At 35.4% G+C, this 23295-nt stretch overlaps 1 long non-coding RNA gene across 1 annotated transcript; it reads right to left on the reverse strand.

Annotated features, from left to right (window-relative positions):
* Nucleotides 1–3329: 3329 nt before the first annotated feature.
* LOC110476506 (uncharacterized) lies at nucleotides 3330–17929 on the reverse strand. Its single transcript, XR_013341634.2, has 2 exons — nucleotides 13803–17929; nucleotides 3330–5621 (listed from the first exon to the last, which is right to left on the reverse strand). It is a non-coding gene; the product is annotated as an uncharacterized LOC110476506 (long non-coding RNA).
* Nucleotides 17930–23295: the final 5366 nt, after the last annotated feature.

Raw genomic sequence — 23295 nt, forward strand, 5'->3', positions numbered from 1 at the left:
ATACTATTATATTTTAACTGACCTTTGGAATCAATGACATGACTAGTCATAAAGCAATAAAACCAGATCTGGGCTTCACAAAAATCTTGAGCTGAGCAGACTGTGTCACAGAATCACTGAATGGTTAATGTTGGAAGGGATTTCTGGTGGGCTAATCGCACCCCTGCTCAAGAAGGATCTTCCTAATGCAGACCATGCATGATGGTCCCTGAATATCTCCAATTGAAGGAGTTTCCACAGCCTCTCTGCGTGACCTGTTACAGTTCACAGTCACACACAGAGTACAAAAGTTCTTCCTTGTGTTCATGTAGAGCCCTCTTGTGCATCAGTTTCTGCCTGTTGCCTCTTGTCCTATTACTTGGCACCACTGAGCAGAGCCTGGCCCATCCTCTCAACATCCCCCCTTGAGGCCTGAACTCTCTCTGCCTTTCCTCCTAAGCGAGATGCTCTAGTCCCCTCATCATCTTGGTTGCCCTTCACTGGGCAGCTGCCCTTCACTGGACCTACTCCAGGAACTCCATGTTTCTGTCTTGGGAGTACAAAACTGGACACAATATTCCAGATCCAGCCTCACTAGACTTCCTTTTTGTTGCTGCCAAAAAGAAATGTAGGTTAGCTGGAATTTTGAGCATTAATCTTGCTTCCTGTCACTTACCTTCAGATTTTAATGAAGCTAATGATCTGAAAATATACTCAGTACTTCACAGGAATTGTTAGGCAGCTCATGGGAATGTCTTCTTTGTTAATTATATTTTCTTTGATCTTCTGCATTTAAAATTCAGCGCCCCCCCCCCCCCCCCAAACTTGTAGATATTTATGTATGAGAATAGTTTCTCACATGTACACAGCATAACTAAACTTAGTGGAACTATTCAGGTATCAGAGAGTTTGAGTATTGGAATCATTGACCAGTAGAAACCAAAGAAAATTGTATCCTAATAGTTTGACTAATGTCATCACAATTTCTTACAATGTTGTCACGTTAAATTAAAATTAGAAGAGTATATTGAATACAGAGAAAAAATTCTGGTAATATAAATGTAAATTTTATTTGCATTACTGAATTAGAACCCTCCCTTCCCCATTTCAGATGAGCATTTTCTTTTAATACTGGCTGATAAGAATAGCTGGTCTTAAGGAAGAACAGTCTTTCAGAAGGAAGGCTTGAGGGAAGAACAGAGTGGGGAAGAATGAGGCAGCCAGAGCCCAAAGCGCTTGACTAAATTGATCTGTGTCTCCTAAGGAAGCTATTTTCTCTTTTAAAGCTTTCAAGTTTTAATTGTTAACTTATGGGATATAGTAAGAAATCATAAAGAAAAAAAAGAAGAAAATCATAGAATCATCATAACTGAAGTGCATTTATTTTGAAAAAAGATTCCTATTACCAATTTCTTCTAAGATTTAAGGGAGCTGCAATATTCTGACAAAACTATAATTAATAATTACTGTGTAAGTTGAGGAATAAGAATGCTACTGTTAGGAGATGCTTTAAAAATTACTTTTAATACACAACCTATGATCATTGATGGGGTTAATATATGATGGATATTTTCAAGATGTCAAATGAGATGCTTCAGTCTTTAAAGTCTACTCCAGGTCTCTGTGAGACCAAAGATACGTATGCAGAATTTAGTTGTCTGCTTCTCCAAGCAACCATCCTGTGTACTTTAATGGACTCCTGTTATTGACTGAGAAAATGGTTTGTACCCATAAAATATTTGAAAACATGTTTAATCAGGAGTCAGCTCACAGATTTCCAGAGAAGAAAAGATCTCATGGCAAAATCCAGAACAGCAGTAAGGATGATAAGTGTTAAAAAGCATTACTCTGGGGCACTGGATATCCTAGATTGCAGTCTAAAAATCTCTGCAAATCTTTTTTTGGCTGGAGAAAGATAGGTGCTTTAAAGTCAGCTCCAAACCAGCATAAAAAACAGTGACCCAGAGAAATTTGTCCCTGTCAGAGAAGGCCACCTCTTGAGGGGGACAGAGTGGTGAGAATGCGGTTGTCCTACACCTTGCCATGCACATCAGCCTTCTGACTCCTGACTCCAGGAGACAAGCCCAGGTATTCACTGTCCACAGAGCAGGAAGATAATTCTGAAGACAGATTCAAGACTTTTTCTCCCAAAAAAGTGAGAAACTACTTCTTTTCTTTTGGAGTATCACTACGTACAGGTCTCCTTTTCCTTCAAAATATTAAACAGTCTACATTGAATATAGAACACCAATATTTTTTCCTTCTGTTAAAGACATCACGAATCATTTAAAATTATCATATTGCAGAATTACATCTGGGGTACATTTGCAATTATAAGGGTAAAAGAGATGGTACATATGTGTTCTTGTACCTTCTCTTAAAATTTATGTTTCAGCACAAAGAATGCAAATGAAGAGATACGAAGAGAGACTAAGATGAAAATATGTCATCCAGAGAGTATAGCAGTATACAAACTAATTCAAAGGTTAGTTTGTCATGGTTTTTTATCTAGTATTTGCTTTATTTAGCCCTTCCAGATAGTCCTTGGTCATTTCAGCTAAATTTAATATGTTATTAATAACACGTAATTTAATAAAAGCTAATTATATTCACATTGATGAAAAATCATTGATGAAAAAAACCTCTGTAAAATATAATTTTTATCTTATATTTATAGAGCATATACATTCTTTTAATGCCATTGCACAGAATTTTAATGCTGATACACTTGTACATGTTACAGTTAGAGAATGTAATGAGAAATTATGTATCTGAAAAAAATATAATTTTAAAACATGCAGAAAAAAACATCAAGTGAAAATAACATTTCTAAAAAAACCTAGTGAGTATTCCCTGAAGGTGTCACAGATGCAAACAAATGGCCTTATTATCTGTTTCTTGTTTCAGGTATTTCAAAATGCACAGTAATATTAAAATTTTGAAACTATTTTTGCAAATGTATCAGACGAATTTAAGTTCTTTCTTTAGCCATATTTGGCTCTTCTTCAAAAAATTTTGGTTTTGATTAAACTGGACTTCATCCATGGTCTTCCCAATATAGACCATAGTTCATGGTCAGATTCTGAGGTGGGTCTCAGCTTAACAGTGTATTCTTAACAGTCAAAATTGAAGACTAGACAATAATTCAGAGTACCATTCTGTCAGCTCATCTGTCAAGTTTTTGGGATTTTTTTTACCCTTCAAGAAAATCAAGCCTCTCAAGAGAGCTAGGCTGTACAAAACCTAGATTTTATCCAGACACAGTGATGAGATTGACCTGGAGCATAAACTTGGACCAAGTATCTGAGTAGCACTGTAAAGTTTAAACAGAGCCTGCGGGAGTCCATAAATGGCTGTGTACGCTTTATTGAGGTCAGTGAACACTGAAGGGAGGGCTAAAATGGGGTGATTGTGTCTGGGTAGCAAAAACAAATTTCCTGGGAGACACTTCACATATTCTAATTTAGCAACTACTTGGTCATTCAGAATGAAGTGGGTACTTAGACAGAGAAAATAGACCCATGAAAGCTATTAACTGATTACCTTAATACATGCAGATACAAAACTAGCTGTAATAATACATTCTTGGTGACTAGATGTGGGTGGAATAACCCACAACACACTTTCTCTGTCTTTTTGTGCTATGCCTCAAGTCACATATTTTATATAACTCCAGTACTAAGCCAAGGGTTCCTAGTCAGGAAATGTCAGTTGATGCAACAAGTGCACGTCTTTACCTCTCACCACTATGACTAAAAGAGTGTGTTTCCAGTAGCCCAGCTTAGAACAGAAAGTTTACAAAATAATAGAAAGTCTCCAGTTCTCTGTAAAGAGCTTTATACCTCGGCAACAGGTTTTAATGTAATGTGGCATGTTTTGGAGCAAGGTAGTAACAGACACAAGTCATCTTTCTGACTCTCTTGGTTTCCATTAAATATTGTAGATGTAGGTGTGGTTGTCTAGCAAGTCAGTAGCTGTTTGGGATTGGAGGTAAAAAGTCAATCTTACAAGGCAGTGTGAGAAATAAATTGCAACATCTCAGCTCCTCTAGAATAAATCCTTCATCAACTCCTGGCAATGTTTTAAGATTTAATTAATCTATAAAATAATTGTTTGTCAATAGGTCAGTTTTTAGATAATTTTCTTGACATTCACAGGGCAACTTGAACTCACAATTCAGTTTTCTAGCCTGGGGCAACACCTGGGGCTATCTTTATGTTACTACAACTTTAAATAAAATAAGAGGGAATTTATTTAATATTTGATGATGCAAACTATTTAGAATGTTCCAGAAGGGTATTTCAGGAAAAAAAAAAAAATCTCTTTACTGTGAGCCAAACACAGAATTTAAATGGTCGGAATTGATTAGAGGAGTCAGTCATGAGTGCTAACATGGATTTGTCCTCATTCCAACCAGGACAGGGTTAGCTTCTGCAGCAGGCAGGAAGAGCATGTCCAGGATGCAGGGGTTTTTCTGTAGCACCACACCTCACACATGGGGGTGGCTGTAATATTGCTGCTGCTCTTAAATTTTCTGATTTCCTTGCTGCTTCCAGCAAATTGTTCTTATCTTCATTTCTGGTTTTTACCTTTTCTGCTCCCAATTCTCCTCTCTATCCTGACATAGGGGTAGTTGGGTGGAGAGTGGGTGAATGGCATGAGGTCTGGAGTGTTTTCAGTGGTAACACTAAATTAGAGAATACCATTCCTAAACTATGACAACATGTTCCTTTATCTTGCCACTGACCTCACAATGCTACTGATCTGGCCCCCCCTGCTTGAGGTGTGGAAAATGTCAAAGTAACATCATGGTAACCAAAGTAAATGACAGTATTTCTCAACCTTGCTCAAAAAAGATGCTCAGAAGAAGATATTTTGCATATTCATCGTAGCCACAGTGCTTTTTGTATCTCACGTGCAATAGTCTACAGGATAAAAAGCTCTATGGCTTTTGCACTTAGTCTACTTCCTGATTATTCCCACTGATTTTCTCTCTGCAGCTACATGCAAGATGGTTCCTCCCTGTTGACACTTGTTCACACGGTGCCCCTGTGGCCTAGATCACTGCAATCATTGTCTTTCTTATATTCTATTTTGCATTGTGCACATTAACCCAGTGACATACTCTTTTCAGAATATCATGTATTAAAGTCCCAATCATTTTGCAATAGGAATGTTGACAGTTCTGATTTGCCATAGTTACACAGTGAGTAGAATACAGAACTTGAAGGGGGAGGGTCCTGTGTAAGTAAATTTTGTGTAATTAAAACAGTTAATGATAACAATTGAATGGAGAAGTGAGAGCCCACTTGGTCTACTGTATTCAGTTCTGGGTTTCTCAGTGCAAGGAGGATATGCAGCTACTAGAGAGAGCCCATTGAAGGACCACTATGGTGTTAAAGGGGTGGGAATATTTCCCATGTAAGGAAAAACTGAAGGAAACACTTTTTCACTGTGGGATACCAGAACACTGGCACAAGTTAGTCAAAGTTGTGGAATCTCCATCCCTGGGTGTACTCAAAAGCTGTCTGGACAAGGTCCTTCAATTTATTCCAGGTGATCCTCTTTAAGCAGCAGGTAGTAGGAAAAGATGATTTCCAGAGGGACTCTTACAGCTTCAACCATTCTGTGGTTCTGTGATTCTGAAAAAAGAAAAAAACTGTATTTTGACTACACAACATTTCTCAAATGATATTTAGGAAATAATCCAATCAAAAAGGAAATACATAGGAATGTGTTTAAATTAACTACTGAAAACCTGAAAAGTGAATCAAAATTTGAATAGTATATTGACTACCAAGCAGGTTAGAAAGGCAGCAGAATGAATATATCTTGAGGCTGTCCCTCTTTACGCACCCACATCTGAGCCTGTGCAGAAATTCCCTGAGTCTGCTTTGTGGCAGAGCGAAAGAGTAATTGACATTCTAGTTAACATAGGCTGAAAAATGACCTTGATTTGTCACTTTGTCCCTGGCTTAGCAGGGTACCAGGGTTAAAGAAGGTCACTTGATAAAAACCTGCAAATATTTTACCCTAACAAACACCAATAAAATTACTGCAATACGTTAATTGTCATATTGTTTACTAGTTAATTAATTGAGGGAATTCATAGTCCAATGTTAAAAGAATTAGGTCTTCTTTTTTAACACATTTTTGGCTTTTTTTAAACAAATGTAACATTATATATTTTCAAATATCTATTTCGGACAAAAAAAGACATAGTAGTAATGGCAAAATGCCTAGTTTTCTGTTGCTGTGGTGTGACAGACTGATGTTTCTCTGTCAGTGTTATTTATATCTAAAAAAAGGAGTAGGTTTTGAGTAAAATGGAAATGAAACATAGCATCTGTTGAATGAACCTGGCTTTATTTTTGCTGTGCTTGAATTCAAGTTACTATATGTTTCCCAGACTTTAGTGTCCAGAGAACATTTTTATTTAGTATCCAGAGAACATTTAAAACATACAAATACTGAAAGAGGTAGAAACACACTGTTCATTGTGTAGGTTTTTAGTGAGACTTCACAAAACTGGGAAATCCAGTCAGAAAAGAGAATTTGAATGTTTTTAATAGTTTACAGCCACATTACAACAGAGAGTCTACAATATTGACCTTTAAATTGTGGCGATTAGAAAATCTGTGCACATTTCAGAGCACAGCAAATCATATATTTGTTGAATATACTCTATATTTCCTTCTAACACTGAAAAGGAAAAACCTCATTGCTTCTAACAGACTTTTTTTGGACACAAAGCTTTGCAACAAGAGTATTTCTGGAAAGCATCTTCTGCTGTGAAACTGTGTTGAAAATGCTAAACAAATTAAGAATTATACAAGAAAAAAAAACCACATTAGAGCATGTTCCTATACACATAATACCTTTTTTTATGCCTTTAATGTTGAAGAAATGCTGTATTTTGTGAAGTGAGTTGCATACGGCAACCTGACTGGATTAAGGGTAAAAAAAGGAAAGTGTAGTCACAGTACACAGAGATGGTTATATGTGAACTTTGCAGAACAAAAAAACCAAAATTTTTGTAGGTTACTAGGAGGAAAACATAAGCTACCAGAGAAACAAAAGGAGACTGCATAAAATATCTAAATCTTGAGCTTTCATACAACAGATGACATAGAAAAGAATTATAGTGAGGAAATGCTTTGAAAATAAGTTTCTGGAGTTAAAGTTGAAAAATTAACAGTTTTCTATACAGCCACAGTAGTTAAAAGAAATGGCATTTAACATGATTTGACAACACTGAACAACCAGAGAAAATATTGGAATCAGTCTCCAAATCCTGGCTTTGCATTAAATCAAGCACACTGGCACGCCTCAGAGGTAAGAAGTGTAGATGGAATGGAATTGACTGGAGAAACAGAAGAGGCAGATGTTTTCTGCATTTGCTGCCTCAAGTGCATCATTAGCATAATTAATCTATATTTTTTGCACTGACCCAGTGAAGGAGTGATTCTTTGATGCACCTAGTGAATAGAGAGATTGAGTAAACTAAAGAAGGTAATTGCTAATTCAGGGACATTATAGCCTTTGTGAGTAGCAAGAAAGTGCTTTCAACTGATCATAGCTGCCTACAACTCAGGGAGAAGATAGGGATGCTATTCGAATGCTTATGGCCTGACCCATGTCTTGCAAAGCTCATAGATGGGAATGCAATGACTGCAAAAGTGGAATGGCTGCCTGATGGCAGACCCGGTGGAAAACAGTAGCTGATCAGTGTCTTTCTGTGAAAGTAAGTTTTATTGCTCCTGGGCATGAGGGAATCTCGGTTCAGCCTTTCCCTGTTTCTTCTTTCATTTTTCTTCTTTCATTGTAAAAGCAACCTCTCTAAACGACTTCAGGTGGCATTGTACATTAAAAGCCAGGGATTTTATTCTTAAATGCCAATGTCTTAGCAAACACACATGGAAGTGTGCAGTACTGAAAGTCTATTTCTTTAGTTTTGTGTCCTTAATACAGGTAAGAACTAAAAAATTCTATCTGGTGTGTAACTTCAGGAAAACTTCTATTTTATGATTTTCAAAAGCAAGAAGCAAATTACAAAACTCATATGATTCAAAATATCATTTTTCAGAAAGTTAGTTTTGATGTGTTTAGGTTGGAGTTTTTTGTTTCATTTTTGGGGGTTTTTTTTTAGATACTTAGTTGTAGTGAACATGAAAGAAGTTGTTTTGGATTTTGATTGCAGAATACTGAAATTTACAAATAACAGTAAGAAATGGGGGGAAATAAATTCCTCAGTGCAACTGGCTATTAATTTGCCTCCTCAAACTTGGATGCTTATGTACATGGAAGGGCTGAAGATCAACATTGCCGAAGAATTAGTGAATCAAAACAAAGACATTCCTTTAAAAGTTTAATTAAGAGACAGTAGTTGAAATACATGTCTAACTTGTGAAGAACAAAGTTAGTTACTGAAGCAATGTGTAATTGGGGATTGTTATGTTTGACTGACTGATTTTGATAAATTGCAGACTAGTTTAGTGGCTTCTTCACATGTGTACATGTTTAGAGAACCAGGCTATAAAAATAAGGGAAGTTTAAGGCAAGATGAAAAGTTTGATCAGAAATTTGGGCACGAGATGTTCACTTTTATGCACATTATTTCATTTAAGCATTTAATTTAAGCATTTTTTTCCTCAATTGCATCTTTCTCTTTTACTGGTATGATAGAAAATTCATTTAATGTGGGTTAATATGAAAATATATTTTAGAAAAATTATGATTTTGATCTGGCACAAGCATAGGCTAGAATATGAAAAAATAATGTTAATGGATATTGTGCTGAAGAATGAAAATAATAAATGCTCTGTTAGTACATATCTGTATCACCTTCCAAGTCCAAGAGCAATTACTGATCTTTCTTTAAGTCTTCAGAATGACTCTTCATCATTCTGATTCTTCATCATTATTATTCTTCCTTATTCTGATGACTTAAAGAAGGATCAGCAATTGCTCTTGGACTTGCGAGGTGACACAGACATATACTAACAGAGCATTTATTATTTCAATCATATAAATCACTTTGTCCCCCCAGATCTCTTCTTTCATTCCTAGTATCTCATATCCCATTAAAAATTTTTCACCTTCTCATAGAAAAAAACGTATACTATTAATAAATGCATGTAATTTCTTACTCTATTTTAAAGGATTACATTTCCCAAGCAAGCGATAATATTTTAGTAGTTGCACTGTGGTACGAATAGCTGTCAAACACATTGTAGTTCCTGCAACTGTTTTACATTGCAAAAAAAATTATGTGCATGTTAATTATATCGTTAAAAGGCAGTGTAGAGCTTTCAGCCTAGGAATACTGCAGTTATACGCCCACAGCATTGTGACATAATTGATCAAAACAATGCTTAGGGTCCTCTCATTATACATTCATTTGGCATTCATTAGAGTATCACTGATCATAATGATTTCATTTGGTATTCAGAAGTGCCATATGTTTCGCCATAGGTATTGATGGACACTTAAAATAGATTGCTTCTTCCCTCTATTGAACTCTCTGATGACATGCTGATGCAAAATGCATTGGCAGTGACAGAGTCCCTCCCTATCTACCTGGCAACAGAAGGGCAGCTCTGCTGTAACATCTGAATTAGCAATACAATAAATTTTCCAGTGTTGAATAAATGGATAGTTGTACTGTTTAAAAACAACAACAACAACAAAGAAAGAATTTTGCTTTTGTATTTAAATGATGGAGGTGTGAAAAAATTTAAAATTTTGAGACAGACACAGAAAATGCTCAATTTCCAGTCCTTCTTTTTTATTAAGAAATAATTATATGTCATATAGGTAAAATATGCTAGGAGAAGAGGATTTTGGATTAAGCAAAAACCCAAACAGAATCAGGATTTGGATCCTTAGACTGCTTTTGACTCAGCAAAAGCCTGGTATTTCTTTCCTTAATCTGCCTCAAATTACACAAGCTAAAGGACTTCTGACTGGCATGAAGTGAACTTCAGTACCTACACATACTTTCCTGCCTGCCTCCCTCCTGAGTTTATACAGGTCTAAGATAGAATCAGAAGAGCCTGATTATTGATCATAGATTAATCTATTAGAAACTTTGATTTCTCTGTCAGAATGGCTCATACTCCTGCTTGTACTGCCTTGCCAGTGCTGATGCTAGATTTCCCAGGCTAGAAAGATGAAAAACTGTTGCTCTTCTTTTCTTGTTGATTATGGTTTGAGAAAGTAGACTGAAATTATTTTTTGATTCTGATATTTTCTGGGTAAGGATGGAAAAGAACTGATTAGACTCAGTATTTTCACCCTCTGATGTTCAGCAAAGTTATCTGGGAGTGTGGAAGACTTTTCTGTACTTCCAAAATGCCCGAGGATTATGTGTCCCTAATGAGTTTCATGTAATCTTGTTTCCCTGCTCTAAAAGTAGCTGGACCAAGATAGTCATTCTTGAGGTAGATTGAACATTGAACACAATTAAACTTCTCTGGACTATAAATGCTTCAGTATGTAAAAGCTAAATTCACTTTCATTCTCATATTTTAATTTCTTAAAAATAAAACTGTACTGTGACTGTCAATGATGCAAATTAAAACACAAATCTTAGGAAGCAAATGCTTAAGTCAAAAGTGGATGGCTTTGTAAAATTAAAATATTTTCCTTAATCTTTCAATTAGCTCTTTTTTTCAATGTCATGTGACTTCAATACAGGTTCAGGTTATATTTTCTGTTTCTTAAGCCAATACCATATCTATTATCAAATACCTATTATTGTAACAGTTGTTTTTAGTTGGACATAGTAACATTTCCTTTCCTCTACCACTACAAATAAAAATAAAATGGTAGCATATAGGAAATGTGTCTTCCCTGCAGTGAAGAATTTCTTGCATGTCCTGAAGGAGTCATTCTTGGATTGCAAGGTATAATTAAAATACACTTTCAAATCTAGTTGTTAGACACTGCTGAATTAATAGGAAAGAGGAAACTCCTAAATGAATCTTCACTATCTCACTAGTGTCTCGTTTCATTATTTCCCCATGGTTTCCTGAATAAACTTTCCACCTGCCTTTTCTTTTCTCCCCCAAAAGGAAATGCCACAAGTTATGCTCTTATGGCCATGTTGAAATAAATAAAGTTGCTTATTAATAAAAGCATCATTAATTGATGAGCATCATCAATTTAAATCTATTTGTTGTATATCAGTCTTTATATTTAGAAACTTCATATTCTTTCTGAAAAAGCTGTCAATCTATTAAGGGAGGATCCCTAGAACTAAACTGTGTCTTCAACCTGAGTGTTTAGTCTTCTAAGACACTTCAGTTGTTAAATAAAGTTCTGGTGCCTCTTTCTTAAAATGGGGATGATCTTGGACACTTTAGAGTAAACTAAACACCAGATAATGGTTTTAAATTTTTTTTAATATTCTCCTAATTATTAGCTTGTTCCCCAAAAGCAGATAAGAAGTTAGGTGGGAAGAGACATCAGAAGATCAATTTGTATATCATCCCACTTGGATCAGGGCCAGCTGAGATCTAGTTTTTCAAGACCTTACCTAATTGAGAATAAAATAACTAGAAATAGCTTAATGAACATATGGGATTTCATTAAGTGCATTTCTCTCCTGTAGTCATCCTAAAACAAAGCTCTTATATTTTTTAACTATATGCAAAAATACAATTGTCACACTAATGCTTTTATAGATTAATATTGTACTTGAAATAGAAAAAAGATTGAAAAAAATAACCAGCACAAATTCAAAGATACCAAATATCACTGGCAAGCACTCAGAGGCAGTCAATTTCTGACAAATAATTAAAACATTGGATGTTTGTCTTTGTGTGAAAGGAGGAAGGGAAGAAGGTGATCTTAACAACAGATTTAGCCCATGCAACAGCACAGGCTGGAGGCTGACCTGCTAGAGAGGAGCTCTGCAATGAAGGACCTGAGGGAGCTGGTGGACAACTTGTCCATAATCCAGCAACGTGACTCAGTGGTCAAGAAGGTCAGTGGTATCCTGGGGTGCATTAGGAAGAGCATTGACAGCAGGTCAAAGTCAAGGAACTCTGGAGTGCTGTATCCAGTTCTGGGCTCCTCAGTACAAGAGAGACAAGAAGCTCAGCACTGCTTTTCTATACCACTGTTTTTATATACCAGCTTGGTGCAACAATATTTTAACTGAAAACTGAAAAACTGAAAAATAAGTTTTTCTCAGAGTTTTTTAGAGTTTTTTAGAGTGCTTTTAATTTCATCTTTTTTAAAATTTATTTTGCCTGGTCCAAACCCATACATTTTGAGTGATAGTTTGCCTTAAGGTATCTATTGCTGTTAAAGATAAAGGTTCTTAAAAGTAAGTCTGATGCAGAGACACCATATTGAGGTCTGCTGTTGTCTGCCACCTGGGAAACAGAATGCAACATCATCTCACATATCATGGTAAATTTAGAAGAGAGTTCCCTTCTGTATGATGCTTTTTGCCCAGATCTGAAATCAATAATAATATTAGTCACTTGAGTAAATAATAATAATATTAGTGACTCAAGTAAAAAATCACAATAGGTGAAAATTAACAGTAGAATGAGAAGCTGCTTAATGAGATCTAAAAGAAGCAAGCTGCAGCAATTTTGCACCCTGTATCCTTTTGAATATTGCTTAAAATTTCACTTGCAGGAGAGAAAAATTCCTTATGGGATCATTGTTCCCTCCTCAGAGGCAGAGCTCCCCTGAGCTCAGAAATCCCACAAACATAATTTCTTTGAATAAGAGAGGAAGAAATAGAGAGAGTCCTAAGTATTGCATTGCCTCTTCACACTGAGGACAGAAAGAGAACATCAAGCCTGATTTGAAGAATGTAGGAAGTCTGAGGCTGAACAAGGATCTGAATTACCATCTGTGATATTTTGTCATCTCTGATATTTCAGCCAGATCATCTTAATTATACAGAGTAATTTGTTCTACTCACCCTGCTTCCATCCTCACCATATTTCATTGGGATAATGTCCTGGTTACAGTAGCCAGGAGGGGTCAGGAGGATAGGCCAGGAGGATAGGACATGGAGGTTATTCTATATAACCTCACATCATTGTCGGAGGTGGAAGGAATCTCTTACAATCAGGGTAGCATAGTGGTGGTCATGTTGGGATGGGGGCTCTGCATTGAGAATTTTGCATGTGAATCACTCTATCTCTTTTGTAGACTTCTGTTATTAATATTGTTGTTATAACTGTTAATTTTCTTATCCCAGTGTTGTTCCCAGTAAATAGTTATTATCTCAAGCCATGGCCTTTATCTTTTGTGTCTCCAATTCTCTTCATCCTACTTCAGGGATGGGATAGGGACCTAGCATAAGACAGCGTGGTTTGGAAAGTTTTAATGGGAGCCAGTATTGCCACAAAGCAAAGAAAGGCCAAAGGACATGTTAAGGTAATTCAGTTTTTAGGAATAAAATGGCAAGGTGGACATAGTCAGATTCCAATGAATGTTGTGAGCAAAATAGTTGTCCCCACCAACTAGCAAGAAGGACATTCTTTCCTAGTCTTGCTTTCTAGGCACTGTACCTTTTGGAGGATGCGCACTCCAGATTACAGTCAGATTGCAACCATCTCTATCAAGTGACAGGGAAGAAGAACTAGCTACAGAAGAACATCTTAAGAACAGACAGGTGGATTGGGCTGCCAAAATTAAAGTGTCTCAGGTAGATATGGATTGGCAACATAAGAGTGAATTATTTCTGCCTTGGTCGGCCTGTGACACCTCAGGTCATCAGGGAAGGGCTCAGGTCAACATTACAGAAGGGCTCATCATCCAGGCGTGTTCTTACCTCAACCCACAATCTTTACCTTTTGTGCCTTCAATTGTCCTCTGCATCTCAACACAGGGAGAGAGGGGGAACAAGCAAGCAACGTGTGGTTTGAAGAGTCTCAGTGGGAGCACCAACTGTACCATTCCTTAGCTACAAAATAAACAGAACACTAAAATCAAACAGTGGCTTGTACACAAAATTATTTCTTAGCTTTCTTGAAGTCTTTCTTGAAGTTTATGTAATCCACATTAACAATAGCTACTGGTTGACCACAGTGCCACTGCAAGGCCTACTGGAGAAAAAAGTAATGTTTCATTAACTCTGCTCATTATTTTTCCCTGTTATGACTCCAAGAACAGCTGAAGCTATGTATGACTCCATTCTGGCATAAACACAACCACTCTGTTACTTGCAATCAGTAAGTTACTCCCTTTTTCTCTGTAATACCATTAACTTGCATGCTGCAAAACATCATGAAAGTCCTGGAATTAATGTCCTGGACTGTTTTTAACTTTCTAAAATTTTTTACACTCTTCCAGAAATCCTCACGTAAAGAGAGATGAGCACATAGGCAAAACAAACAAACAAACAAACAAACAAACAAAACAAACAAACAAAATCAACCAAACAAAAATAACAATTTATTTTTTTCTGAGGTCATTGATAATCAGTCTATAATTACCCAGTAGGAAGAAACTGAGACTCTAATTGAAACTGGTTATTTCTAAATACTGACAACAGAGTTGGCACTTCAGTCTGCATGGGGAGAATATGTTTAAATTTTTATATCACTTAGAATACAGTAAGATTTAGCTCTCATCTTTCTGAATGGCAAAATGCATATTTGTCCTCTGAGAGGACAGAGGCTGTTTATTGTGGTTACACTTTACCTTCTTCACTGTTTCTGGAAAACCCACTCAGTATTATATACAAAAATTTTCATGTGTAAATACAGCCATTCACAGCACTGCCTCCTGTCCACACTATGTCTGAAACACCCACTGAAAGAATGGCAATGATAATTTATCCGCATGGTCAAAACCTGCTAGCCTCCAGAGCTAATGTGATGCTTGGCTATCAGACCATATATTAATAAAAATCAGTATTTTGTGCATTCCATAAGAAATATTGGTGCATATGACCAATGTCTGACATTATTTATGCTGGAGTTCAATGATTTTAATAATTATTATCATATGAGCACAAAAATGCATTCTCTGTGGTCTAAACAAGAGCTACATATCAGTTGAAGGTTTTCTACTCCAAGGATGTGATCAAACACTCATTTGCTCTGTTTCTATCTCAAACCTTTATCAGAAATATCTTTATGAATAATTTTTTGTTGATTTTTTTGTTGGTTTGTTAGGTTGTTTGGGCTTTTTGTTTTAATATTTGGGTCAATGAAAACACTTTGCTTTAGCTAAACACTGGTTAAGGGTTTGAAGCCTGATCAATCATCTAGAGATGAAGAGTTCTTTCTACAAATATCGAACTGGATGTATCTTATGAGCACTCGAAGTATAGATGCTTCCCTAATAACGAAATCCAGCTCTGTGGAACTGAGATACTACCTCCACTGAGTACTAATTTGATGGAATTCCTTGTAACAGGTGATCAAATCTATATCCTTCCTCACCTATCTTTCTAAACTTGTAACTAAGTGAACCACTACAGACCGAACAGGAAAGGTAAGAATCGTAAAGCTGCTACAAGGTCAAGGTTCAAGTAAGGAGCAGCTTGTTCACAGCATTCTCAAAGGAAAAGAAGTCACTAAGAAATTAATTGGGAATTAGAGACACATGGAATTTATACCTCTATTTGTCAAAGACACTAAAAACTGCACCAGTAATATTGATGTTGTAGGTGACTATAAAAGAACAGAGTGTAGCAGTCACTCTGGCATTTCAGTCCTATGATGGAATTTTATCTCTGAAAATGACTTGTCTCTGTGGCCTCCAGTTGCCAGAAAGTGGTTGAGAGAATAAATATCAGTGTCATCCTTTCAGTCATTAATTAGAACCAGATTTTGTTTCCTTCAGTTTTGATATAATGGTTGGATCCACATGTACCGCAGATGTACTCACACTCCAGTCTGTTCTGGGAATAGATATAGGAGCAAACCAACCTACAATACAAAAAGCCTGTCTAGTGCTTCCTAAGTTGCAGGCATTATTTTCAGATAGACAGAAATTTTTTTTTAATTGTGCCACACACAGGACATGCATGCCACATACCTTTATAAATGCTGAATTTGGTGCAGGAATAGAGAGCATATATGTAATCTCTTCATTGAAACTTGCAATTTTTAACACTGACTAGGACTTAGAGTACACAGAATATAATGCTTTTTTCTCCATCTTCTGTGGACTTATATCCTAATATGTTTTGTCTCATGCTTTTGACATGTATTTACAGTCTGAAGTGAGTGGCTGAAGGATTATCTGCCATGTTAGCATTCTTTTGCAGCTGTGACATTTTAAATCACTGCAGGGCTGGTCAAACAGATGAAGATAAGAGCCTGTGCAAACACATATGCATGTGCAATGGGAAATGCTCTTTTTAGTGTGTGAGACATCAGAGAGAATGGGATACTTGTGTCATAGGTAACTATTCCACCACTGATTCATGTGAGATCTGTGAAACACCCACATGAAACACCAATCTGGTTTTCTTCTAGCATATGACTAATTAAAATATTTATGTTTACTTTCGTTATTTAAAAAATTACAATATTCATATTAATTAACTGTTATGTAGTTAATACCAAGATTTTTTTTCCAGCAAAATTTCTTTACTACTCAGTAATAAATTTTAATAAGGGTTTACAACAATCTATGGCTTAAAAAGAAGGAAATTACTTGTGCAAAAACCATAAAAAATCCCTTTTGCTTGCATTTTAAAATCCAGAACTGACTATACACAACTTTCCCAAAGTAATTATTCACTCAGAGGCTTTTGTCCCCTAAATAGGAATTGCATTAGCAAACTCAGACCTTCTCTAGCAACAGTGGGCACTTTAGGATTTTCTTTTAAACCTGCATGCTATCTTCTTCTAAGAATTTCTTTAAAGAGTGTGCAGTAACAAGTATTCAACTCTATTTATTGTATAGAAGACAAATTCCTTTTTGGCATGTATGTATGTGTATGAATGTAAGTGCAATCTGTAAGTGTCAGATTCCAAGTTCTAAAACAGATAAAAGATTCTAGTTCTCTTGCTGGACTAGAGATCTAGCCCACAGATCACACTGGCCCATAGGAACAGGAAGCTTTTCCCACACGATATGTGCAAATACAGCTTTGTTCAGCAGGTTTGTTGTACACCCAAAAAACACAATCCATGTCTTCTTCAGCTGGATTGAGACAACATTTACCTGGAGCGAGGTGGTGAGGAGAGAGAAACTAAAGTTGCGAGTATATTCCAAACTCAGATGATTGTCTTCAGAATAGCTGATGAATTGAGACTGAGGAATATGCAAAGATATTTTTAGGAAAGAATATTACCAAACTATTGTTCACAAGTGATATTCCTTATATCAGCAACATTAGTGGAGGACTGTATGATGTGGTCTGCTCCACAGACAGGAATAAAATAAGACTGTCAGACATTTACACAAAGGGTGCTTCTTAGACATGATGAGTCCAAAAAGTCCATCTGTTCCTACATTTCAAACAACTGCAACTGTCCGAAGTGTTTGGAAGTGCACCACAGAAAAATACTGTGGTTCAAAGACAGCAATAGTGGTTCTAATTGTGCCTAAGAAATAAGGTAAAAAATTGGTGTATAGTATTTCTGCCTTCAAAAGATAGATGTATTTTTTTTTTTTTGTGCATAAACTAAGGATGCAATTCATTTCCCAAGACAGAGATCCAAGAAACAAAGCAAAATTAAGGGAAGCAGACTTATAAGAAAGTTTCAAACCACAGATAGAACAAGAAATGTGTCTCCCATTCTGTAAAATGTGCAGGCTTTGGAGAGAAAAGACAGACCAACAAATATATGCTTGCTTTAACCCTAGAGGTTAAAGAACACTACAGTAAGAACTTTACAGTGTTATGTTTTTGGTTTGGGATTGTTTTTTATTTGCTCATTTGATTGGGCAATTTAGCAATACAAAATGTATAGGGTTTACTAGCATTGCATACTAATGCTCAGGGAGTTTCTTATTTCAATTAATGGAACTCCACTTCTCCATCTAGACATACTCAGTTCCATCTTTAATGCATGCTGTTGCATAAAAGAGGAATAATATCCTAACAGAAGACGTTTTGGACATGGTGTGGAAGAGAGTCTTACTCCAATTGGGTGGAGTAGATAACTGACCTGATGTTCTGACCACAGTTCCCAAAGAAACCTTGGAACTGTTCTATGGACAAGAGGAGGTGGTTGCTGTGTTTGATTAGAATTTCTACTGCTTACTTAATAATCTTATCATTACAAATACCACATCACTACAAATTATGATTCTAGGACAACATATTTTTCTGATCAAGCTACATTGCAAACAGAATTCTAACTTCATGCAAGATAAATTGTATTGCTGAAAGCTCAAAACAATTATTCAGTGAAACTGAAAGCTTGTTCAAAATAATGCATTTTGCTTAAATGTAATATTGGTAAATTAAATCAAACAAGAGACAAATTTAGGAGAATTAAAAAGGAGATTCCTCACATGTTCGCAATCATCATGCATTATTTCTTCTTTTGACTGTTTTTTTGGTTTTAGAACATTCCATATTTTTTCCATCACATTTGTCATTAATATATTTTTTAAACTATATATAAGAGTTTTTAATAAATAGAATTTTATATTTGCAGTCTTGCAGACCTCTTCTATGTCATACATAGGTATGAGTTGACAAGAGTCAGAAGAGATTGAATGAAATCTGAAAAATATTACCAAGTCTTACTGCAGTCAAGTTAGTGTGAATTACAAAAATTTAATTAAAATCAAACTTTTCCCTTAATATTTTTAGTTCCACCATGTTGGCTCTTGTAAGCCAGTTAGTGGCACTGAGATATCCCAGCACATTGGCATATTTAAAACCAGGCTGCACTAGAAAATATGTTTATAAGAAGCAAAATTCGTGGATAGGTGACTTATTTAAGCTAATGGAACATTTGTCTTCTTCTCTCACTTTCATCTTGAATTCTGTGAATTAAAGATAGAAGTCAAATGCATTGTGTAGGATTTCATCCTCAAAAATGGCATTTGCCCTGACAATTAATCCATATTGTGTTATAATAGAGTGTAAACATAAGTGGATCTGCTTTTGTCTTACAGTCCTTCTAGGACACAGACAGAACCCACTCATTTAAATATAGTAGGAGACCACTGACATATTTGTGGATAATTTATACATGAAACTATCATCTGAAATTTCACCAAGACGGTACTGACATTTATTTCTCACTACGGACAAAAGGAGGCGCAAGTGTCTGGAGACAGGAATATTTCCTCTCACAAACATTTCATTTGAAAAACTTTCCACTCTGCAAAGTGTGGAAGATAAGACATCTATTCCTCTCATTTATATACATTATATATATATATATATATATATATATATATATATATATGTGTGTGTGTGTGTGTGTGTGTATGTATATGTATATGTATATGTATATGTATATGTATATGTATATGTGTATGTATATTAAGGGAGTCTTCAGGAAAAAAATATTTTTAAAAAAGCTTGAATACTTTAGGGTCTGACTTGACAGTTCTGAGGAAACAATTATACCTCTTCAGGTATAATTGTTTATACAATTATACAGGCTGAGTTCAGAGTTTCACAGAGGGCACTATATTCACATTAAGTTTCAGAGCAACTGAAATTATCTACCTAAATGTTAGCTTATTGTTAAATTCTCTTTATAAATGCCCTCCAATGAATATGCAAATAATACAAATACCCATCTTAATGAAGGATAAACAGTCAAGTGGAGGTACAACATACTGTAAAGGAAGACAATGCAAAAAAGGCCATTCTTACATATGTAAATAAGGATCAGAGGAATCTTAATTATCATAAGAACATTTTTTATTATTTATTTTAATTTTAAAAAATAACACTAATTAGGTAAAATATGAAAGCAAGCACAATATATAACCAGCATTTAGAATTAAATAAAAATCCCAGAGAAAATTTCTGAGATCAGGAATATTTTTTTTGTGTTTTCTCTACTGTGGTAAAATGAACACTAGCAGCTGGTTGTCCTTACCAGTGGAATTACAGAAGAAAGATAAATAGCAACTTAACTCTGACAAGGTTTATTATCTGACACATAGAAGATATTAAAATTGCAAAAGAAGAATGCAAAGTCTGCTCTGAGTCACTGCTCTGTCACACTAGAGGTGACAGAGCAGTGTCTCTTTCCCCAGAGAACAAGTCTCTCCCTACACTTACCTACATTATCCTATTTATCACAAAATAATTAGATTGGAATATACATCCTGATATGATCTAGTCCAATATCTCCTGCTTTTTCAAAGTACCAAGAAAGTTATTGACAGAGGAAATGTTACATTAAAATTATGGCATAAATAATAATAATATATAATAAATAATAAATAATACAATATATATTAATAAATTATACTTTTTGTATTATATTCACTGAAAAGTCTACTCAAAGGGACAAGATATATTTGATTTCTCTTGATTTTTTGAATAAAGTGTCCATTTTACTCAGCATAAATTTCATTTTGATTATGATTTTACCTAGATAATGCCAAGATGGTTTTGTTTAAATAATAAAATATATCTTTTTTAATATTATGGATATGTAATATAATGTATTGTATTTGATTGGAGACTATATGCTTCATTTTTACTTTCTTTTATCTGTAGAAATGTGGATGAAATTTAATCAGAAATGCCAAGAGACTTCATTAGCTTTAACTCTTTATATTCTCCTTTTTCCCTTTTAATATGACCTTGGAATAATTTTAGCTCCTTCCAAAACTACATTTTGGATGTTAACTGCAGGATGTTAAACACAGACCTTACATCTAAGGCATTGAAACACAATAAATGTTTAAGTAAATATTTTTATTGGGGATTTTCCATCTGTTTTACCTCCATTGAGACTAAACTATCTATGGGCTTGTTTTAATCCTATTTACTAAATTGTTTTTATTATTATTTTATCATTTGAAGCAGGCATATTCAGCAACAAAAAATACTTAAGATAAACTCCTTGAAGATATTTTGAAATTAGAATAATGAGCTGCTTCTTAAGAAAAGTGAGTTTGCATCTTATTGAACTAAATGTTTGAAAAGGTACATACAAACTCTCTGAGCCTGTAAGGCACTGGTAAAATACTTGTATGATGCAGCACAAATTATCATCAAGAGAAGATTAGTGGTCAAATTCTGGTAAACTGCAGTATTACGACAGCAAAGTTTTACTAAAGAAACATCACAAAACAAAGAAGAAATAGTTGCATGATGTTTTGTTTTTAAAAGAGTTACACTTAGATGAAAAAGTCACCCACAGAGATTCACTTCTAGGAAGGGCAGATGTACTGGAAATTGGCATTATACTCCTTTAAACTCCCATGAGCTATAGAGCACTTTGGAAGGTGACTTCAGTCATACTGAAGCTGTAGATGTCTTAATATATACTAATATTTGTTATCAAAGTCTTGAATTTTGCCCTAGAATTAGTGAGTGAAAAGAGTTCATGAATGTCATTTTATTATTTTAGGGGGAAGAGAAAGAAAATATAGAGAAAATGTAAGGAAGAAAGATAGAGTTTCATTCCAGGAATTAGAACACATGAGAATGCTAAAACAAATTCTATATAATAATATAAATGAAAGTTATATATAGCATGAAAGTTATGCTTGATCCTTGCTTTTTTCCCTTCTTAATTCCTTTGATTGAAATGTAAAACCACTTTTTTGTAAAATGGTGTCATAATTTAAACAAAATCTAGTATTTTTTAAAGACTCCTAAGCATGATAGCCCACCAGAGACAAGGATGCTACAGCTCTAGGACATGTCATACAACCAGCAGTAAGGCTAAGACACCACAGGAATGTATCTACGTATTGCAGACATGCAGTGCACTCATACAAGCACAGAGAACAACAGCATCACCCTGCTCCTCTCTCTGGGCTGCTGGGATAGTGGTCCTCTCACAAAAAAGTCTGTGCACAGATGTGCAGTGCAGAGCCCTTCAGCAGTGAGGTTTAAACACTTGGATGTGTCCAGTGGCAGTCACCAGCTCCCAGTACCCCCAGGGAAGATCTAGGAAACTTGTATGGTCCCAGGAGGCTCTTCCCCCAAATCCAGCTACATGTGCTCTACTCTTCTCAGTCCCAAAGGTGACCTGGAGAGTTGTTTTTGATGGCACACTATGGTCTCCAGAAGCCGACGTGTTCCGTGATTGGTCTGGGTAGAGCTGGGGCAGCCTGTTTTTTCAGAGCAGACTATTTTACTTTGCAGGTAATTAAAAACCAAGGTTTTATCATGTAATGGAACAACTCTCTTGTGTAATATTGTCTGTTGTGTAATACTGTAATCAGAATTAATGAAAAAATATCCCACTGTGTGAATGATTAGACCTTCTAGTGCAGTGACTTCTTAAAAGATCAGGACCATCTCCCAGACAAATAATAGAATGATTCTCATGCAAATAAAACTTTACAAAAATTTTCTTTAACTTGTGAGCTTTAGTTGAGACTACATTAGCAATCATGAAGTAAACAAGCACTTAAATGTTTACTCTGAAGGTGTTGCTGAATATCATTAGATGTTAGCAATTGAGCTAAAAATACTTGGACTCTGAGTACCACTTGCAAGTTTCAGAGAAGGAAATTGTAAAAAATATTATCTTTTACAGAAAAAGCTATTTGGACATCACTCCTCAGAAGATACACAATAAAGCCTTTTGATATTTCAAATTGTTGGTTTACAATGTTGCACAGCAAGATGTGCATAAACTGATGGAAAATATTTTGAGTAGAAACTTTTAAGGCTTGAGTCATTCCATAAATATTTTGAAGAAGGTCCTTGTGAACTGGGCCACATTTAGCTCTGAACTAATGGAAGAATAATGATGTTGCCAATGTGAAGATGGTGTAGAAGACCTGCTTTAAAACAATAAAACCCAAGTAAACTCACTTAACCCCATGCAGTTAGATAATTTGGATACTAAATAAGCATGTTTGAGGAACAGGATTTTCTCTTAAGTAGTAATTTAGGAAAATTTTTATTATATAGTCCTCTGCAAGAAACTTCAGTTCATGACTGCAGCTTTAAGCACACCTGTAACAACCTTACTGTGATTGGTTGACAATTACTTTAGCAATATTATGCAGGAGAGATAAGTTGATTATTGATTCAGCTGATCTGGTTTATTTGATTTATAGTAGTTGAATTTAGAATATTGTTTGAAATATTTCTAAATCTTGGTTTACTCTATGGACTTTATCAAGCTGTCTATGAATGGGACTTAGATTGACTATAGTTAAACTAATAAAATTGCAGGAAGGTTCATGCCTCCTGTTTCCAAAAAATTT

Source organism: Lonchura striata, chromosome Z (genome assembly GCF_050655825.1).
Source record: "Lonchura striata isolate lonStrDom1 chromosome Z, ASM5065582v1, whole genome shotgun sequence".
Classification (NCBI taxonomy): Eukaryota; Metazoa; Chordata; class Aves; order Passeriformes; family Estrildidae; genus Lonchura; species Lonchura striata.